Raw genomic sequence first — 6802 nt, forward strand, 5'->3', positions numbered from 1 at the left:
ATCCGCGACCCTCGTGAGGATAAGCGGTAGAAAATGAATGAATGAATGAATGAATGAATGAAGTTTCCTGTGCTCTGCAGCTATGTAACTCCTGCACATTCCACCTGAAACTGGGAAGCAAGTTGTCTCCAGTCACCTTGGCTCTTTGCCTGGTCTATTGGTCATCCAGGTCCTCCAGGAACGTCTTTTGTTATGTTTTTCTATGTCTTCTTTTCTCCTTTTTCTTGTTGGTCCTGCAACCCTTGGTAACCATCCCTTTGGCAATGATAGCACATATCGTGCCTTATTTTTCTTCTGCTATTGATTGCTTGGAGCATGCGAAGTTCCATTCTTTTGACTTGTTTATTTTGTGATCTCTTGTCTGTGACTCTGTGACCCGCACTATATATGCACTATTCTTGCTGTCCTTTTCCATTTTCAGCAGCATACAGTATATTGCAGTAGGAAAAAAACCAATGGTTCGATAAAGTTGTATCTTCATGTTCATGCTCACATAAGTGAATTTCCAGATGTTATTCAGGAGTTGTAACATTATTGCTGATCCTCTCAATCTACAGTGCACTTCGGTTTCTGTATCACCATCGGATGTCATGATGATGCCGAGATAGTATGTGAAAATGGTAACCGATCATATTAGTGGTTTTCCATTGAGGAATACCACATCGTCAGAATCAGCCGTATATTTGAACCTCGGATTAGGATGCCTCGGAGGTGTTCAGAGCACGTCCAACTGCTCGGAGGCATCGGGGGAGATTCAGTGGCCGAGGAGAGGGTATAAGCGGTATAAGATGGATGGATGGACACGCATTATGAAGCTGTTTTTGTGACGTTCGAAGTGTCCTTGAAGGCATCTCGCCCTCTTGTAATGAGAGTGAGAAACAATGAACACACCAGAGACATATGGCTTGGAGATACATACAGTACACGGTGTTGGTTTTGTACCGCTGTGTGTGCTCAGGTCAGACTGAAGTTCTAAGACAATGTCAGGCTCTGTGTGACTGTTTGAGGACGCGCCACTGTGCTCTGTGTGCCAATGTGTGTACGACATCAAACCCGAGGCGTGCTTTGCTCTGGTGTGCAATTTATTGAATTTAATGAATGAGTTCGTGCCCTTAGCACATTATTTTTGACAGCCCTATTAATACTAAATTATTATCGACTATCGAGAGATGTGTTTTCTGCTAAAACAAAAACTATTTTTGGTGTACCAGTGCAATATCTCACAAAAGTGAGGGTACCGCTCACATTTCAGTGACATTACCATCCTTTGAAAATAAGTAATCACTATTGTCTTCATAGCAACACAAGTGAATAAACCTCAAACCGTAAATAAATGTCAAATATTTGTATGAGCACATTGTTGCCTAGCACTGCCTTAGACATGGAATTGAAATTATCTTCAAAAATCTGGCAGCCTAAATGGTTAACAATGAAACATGTTCATGGGAGCCCCTGTCATACCCACAACAACCAGTACTTAATTAACATTACTAACATTCATGCAAACAGGTTCATCAGCACGAGACTTAAGTTAATTCCCTGCGGGTATAAAGGCGCAATTCTCATTTGAACACTGTTACAGTGTTTTAATTTATAGAGCTGCACTGATGCTTTCAATTCATTGTAATTAACCAACAAGCATGCTGCCACTTTTTTTCACTGGTAATGACTGAAATTACTTTTTCGTAATTGACTTGATAAAATGAGTCATAATTCCAGTGTTGTCACTTATGGCACAATTTGTTTACTATAAGCTATATAGATAATAATGTCTTATTTTCAGAAGACAGCTGTACACTGACTACACTCATATAACTTTTTAGTATTTGTAGAATTTAAAAGAGATTTTTTTTTTTACTTGTTCTTCTGTCTATGTAATTATTATTGTATGTGTAAAACATATCCTCATATATTTTTCCAGTGTCTCTGCAGTGAGTTGGACAGGGTCACACAGTGACCTCGACCCACTGGTGGTATCCTAGTAGAGATGAAGTGTTTGTTTTGTATAAAAAGCCTCAATGTATGTGCATTTACGTCCTAATGATATACGCCTGCATGTTTATTTGTCTTGGGACACTCTGCAGTAGACAGCAACATTGAATGTTCTCTCTGTTTCATTGTCACCTTATCAAAGCTTCTAATAATAACATCGATAAAAGATAATTTGTTTTTGTGGCAAATATTCATGGGTTTGACAAATTGCTGACACACTTTATCCTTAATGATGGCCACTTGGCCAATGCTGATCAGGTCTCTCAATGTGTACCTTTTCTGAGCCCTTTATGATGTCTAATTACAACCTACTTTTCTTTCATGCACTACCATCACGCATAGGAGATATAATGGAGGGAAAAGGGGTTAACAACAAAAACAAAAATGACATCATCCTTCCTCAGCGTATACGTACTATATATACATACGTATTATTCTGCCACACCCACATTAAGTTCTCCTTTTCTTTTTGTACAATATTTCATCATTCACATCATTTATGGGAATGCATCACAACCATGAAATAGAACACGGAACATCTTAATTCAAGTGCTGCCTTAACAACAACATCACTGTCACGTCATAACAATCAATTCGATATTGTAACTGATATTATAATTATAGAAGTGCATCATATAAAAAATTATACAAGTGCAACCCGATAAATGTGAATATAGTGCAAAAGGCATTTGATTTCATTAAGATCAGGGGTGTTATGTGGAAGTGAAGAAGCCAAAAATGTACCACTTCCACACGTTGTGAGAAGATAACATTTTCACTTGATCATGTTAAAAATGCTCAATTCCACCCTTGGCCGTCTCTGTGTGGAGTTTAATTTTAATTTATTTATTCTAAGCTTAAGGAAGTGTTTCAAATGAAGTGACGAAGCCAAAAATGTACCACTTCCACATGTAGTGAGAATATAACATTTTCACTTGATCATGTCATACATGCTGAATTCCACCCTCGGCCATCTCTGTGTGGAATTTAATTTTAAGTTTAATTTATTCATTCTAAGCTTAAGGAAGTGTTTCAAATGAAGTCAAAAAGCCAAAAGTTTAGGTGCTGGAGCCTATCCCAGCTGTCTTCAGACGAGAGGCGGGGTACACCCTGGACTGGTAGCCAGCCAATCACAGGGCACATATAGGCAAACAACTATTCACACTCACATTCATACCTATGGACAATTTGGAGTCGCTAAGTAACCTAGCATGTTTTTTGGAATGTGGGAGGAAACCGGAGTATCCCGAGAAAACCCACGCATGCACGGGGAGAACATGCAAACTCCACACAGAGATGGGCGAGGGTGGAATTGAACCCTGGTCTCCTATCTGTGAGGTCTGCGTGCTAACCACTCTACCGCCGTGCCGCCCTATTTATCGTATTTTTTCAAATATTCATTCATTCATTCATTTTCTACCGCTTATCCTCATGAGGATCGTGGGGGTTGCTGGAGCCTATCCCAGCTGTCTTCAGACGAGAGGCGGGGTACACCCTGGACTGGTGGCCAGCCAATCACAGGGCACATATAGACAAACAACCATTCACACTCACATTCATACCTATGGACAATTTGGAGTCGCTAATTAACCTAGCATGTTTTTGGAATGTGGGAGGAAACCGGAGTACCCGGGGAAAACCCACGCATGCACAGAGATGGCCGAGGGTGGAATTGAACCCGGGTCTCCTAGCTGTGAGGTCCACCCGCTAACCACTTGTCCACCATGCAGCCCTACTGATATATAGATATATACAAGTGTATCAAAATAAATGTGAATATTGTGCAAAAGGCATTAGATTTTATTAAGTTTTTGCAGATTATTTATCGTACTATTTCAAACATATGATTTTAAATAAGTTTTTGTTTTTTTTGTTGGCTTTAATATATAATCAACACAATTTTTATGACATTATAAGACATTTCACTCTATGTGTAGTGACTCTATTCATGTCGTGAATCAAAGTTTTTGATTGAACGAGTGAAATAAAAATAACTTTTTTAAAGATATTGTATAGTGTTCTATACGCACCGTACACAGTATATACACACAGTACATAGGCACAGTATATACAATATAGTGTTTATATGGCTCGGCTTGTTACGGCAAGTGTTAAAACCTCGCAATAGGGACGAAAAAAAAAGTCAATAAGACTTTGTTTTAAAAATGTTTTAAAAACTGAAATCAGTGAAGTCGGGAGACAATAATGACATATAAAGATAACCTACCTTTCTCTGTGGGGCGCTCGATGCTTCCGACGGAAGAAAGGATGGTGGAGATTAAGACTAATAGTATTATTACATCAAAAAAAAATAAAAATAAAAGGAACCGACAAGCGTAGTCGTGATATCCAGCCAGATATTCTATACTAACATTTCGCTGCTCCAAACACCTTGTTATCGATCGATTGATATTTTCTTCACAGCGGGGCTCCGAGCTGTCATCACACACTCAGAATTGTGTGTGTGTGTGCGTCACAAACATAGGTCACTGTCATTAAAATGTGTGTCCATAGGCAACATTTTTTCCTCCACATGTGCCACTTGACGTTGGCAGAAGAATATTAACTCTTTAAACGGACTCTATACAAAAGGTTAGTTTGAAATAAAACAATATAAACACACCGCCACTGGCTAGCATATCTTAGTGATAGTGTTTTGGTACGGATTGTACAGTATTCTTCATTCATTCATTCATTTTCTACCGCTTTTCCTCACAACCGTAAATTAAACGGCATAAAAAGTGGCATATGTTTTAATTAAAAATAAACACCTATATCAGGTGTACATATAGTTGTGTGGCAATTATACGCTATATACTCAATCATCAATGGTATAGAAGTCGCTATCGTTAACTGGCACTGCGCATGCGTCACTTTTGCTAACTTTCAGTAAGAAGAGTAGCTATTGGTTGTACTTCATTCATTCATTTTCTACCGCTTTTCCTCACAACCGTAAATTAAACGGCATAAAAAGTGGCATATGTTTTAATTAAAAATAAATACCTATATCAGGTGTACATATAGTTGTGTGGCAATTATACGCTATATACTCAATCATCAACGGTATAGAAGTCGCTATCGTTAACTGACACTGCGCATGCGTCACTTTTGCCAACTTTCAGTAAGAAGAGTAGCTATTGGTTGTACTTCATTCATTCATTTTCTACCGCTTTTCCTCACAACCATAAATTAAACGGCATAAAAAGTGGCATATTTTTTAAATTAAAAATAAACACCTATATCAGGTGTACATATAGTTGTGTGGCAATTATACGCTATATACTCAATCATCAACGGTATAGAAGTCGCCATCGTTAACTGACACTGCGCATGCGTCACTTTTGCCAACTTTCAGTAAGAAGAGTAGCTATTGGTTGTACTTCATTCATTCATTCATTTTCTACCGCTTTTCCTCACAACCATAAATTAAACGGCATAAAAAGTGGCATATTTTTTTAAATTAAAAATAAACACCTATATCAGGTGTACATATAGTTGTGTGGCAATTATACGCTATATACTCAATCATCAACGGTATAGAAGTCGCTATCGTTAACTGACACTGCGCATGCGTCACTTTTGCCAACTTTCAGTAAGAAGAGTAGCGATTGGTTGGACTTATGTGGCTTAAATTACATCATTGGCTAATTTGCACATCATTTGTATACATGTTGTAAAACAGCAGAGAAAAAAAATATTGTTTTTTTTTCATTCAAAACTGGCCATAATTTCATTAAAACTAAATTAGCACAGTTGAACAGCGGATAACAAATTATTTAGTGTTTATTTTGTTAAAATGATGCTTCTGGTATGCAAAAGCGTGTAATTTGCACATAGGATACACAAAAAAAACAGGCAATATAACCTCCCAAATGTAACAACATTTAATAAAATATACATTATATTGATGATTTTCTTTATTTACAGGATATCATCATCCATTTTCTATGGTGCTTATCCTCACTCGGGTTGCAAGGGTATGCTGGAGCTTATCCCAGCTGACTTCGTGCTTCACATCTTTGCCAGCAAAACAGTGGCATGTTTAATCATTCAGTAATGTAATGTAATTTATTACACAATGTGCTTTCTCTACCTAATGTTCACTATTTGTATGTTGGCATGGATGGAGACAGCAGAACTGAGGAAACATGAAAAAAAAAACACTAAAAGTTGAACAGACACCCAAACAGTAAGCACTAAGGATAAGCGAATACACAGCACGAATGCGGATAATAATGAAATGTACTCATTTAATACTCGTATCCGGAAAAAATGCATTATCCATAATGGATAATCTGCATCATCCTTAGTAAACACCTTCAAATATCTGGGAATAATTCTGGACAAGAAACTCGCTTTTGATCCTCGGCCATCTCTGTGTGGAGTTTGCATGTTCTCCCCGTGCATGCGTGGGTTTTCTCCGGGTACTCCGGTTTCCTCCCACATTCCAAAAACATGCTAGGTTAATTGGTGACTCCAAATTGTCCATAGGTATGAATGTGAGTGTGAATGGTTGTTTGTCTATATGTGCCCTGTGATTGGCTGGCCACCAGTCCAGGGTGTACCCCGCCTCTTGCCCGAAGAAAGCACCCTCTGTGACCCTCGTGAGGATAAGCGGTAGAAAATTAAATTAAATTAAATTAAATTAAATTAAATTAAATTAAATTAAATTAAATTAAATTAAATTAAATTAAATTAAATTAAATTAAATTAAATTAAATTAAATTAAATTAAATTAAATTAAATTAAATTTTTTGTCACATACCGAAGTATGATGCCATAATGGGTACCATAGTAAGTCAATATAGTG

At 37.6% G+C, this 6802-nt stretch overlaps 1 protein-coding gene across 1 annotated transcript in view; it reads right to left on the minus strand.

Annotated features, from left to right (window-relative positions):
* npffr1l2 (neuropeptide FF receptor 1 like 2) overlaps window positions 1–4835 on the minus strand; it is a 30715-nt gene extending 25880 nt beyond the window's left edge. The window contains exons 1-2 of the mRNA XM_058069766.1: window positions 4365–4835; window positions 4220–4242 (exon numbers count right to left, since the gene is read on the minus strand). The gene's annotated coding sequence lies outside the window, so the exon portion shown is untranslated. The remainder of the gene's footprint in view (window positions 1–4219; window positions 4243–4364) is intronic.
* Window positions 4836–6802: the final 1967 nt, after the last annotated feature.

Source organism: Doryrhamphus excisus, chromosome 4, assembly GCF_030265055.1.
Source record: "Doryrhamphus excisus isolate RoL2022-K1 chromosome 4, RoL_Dexc_1.0, whole genome shotgun sequence".
NCBI classification, from domain to species: domain Eukaryota; kingdom Metazoa; phylum Chordata; class Actinopteri; order Syngnathiformes; family Syngnathidae; genus Doryrhamphus; species Doryrhamphus excisus.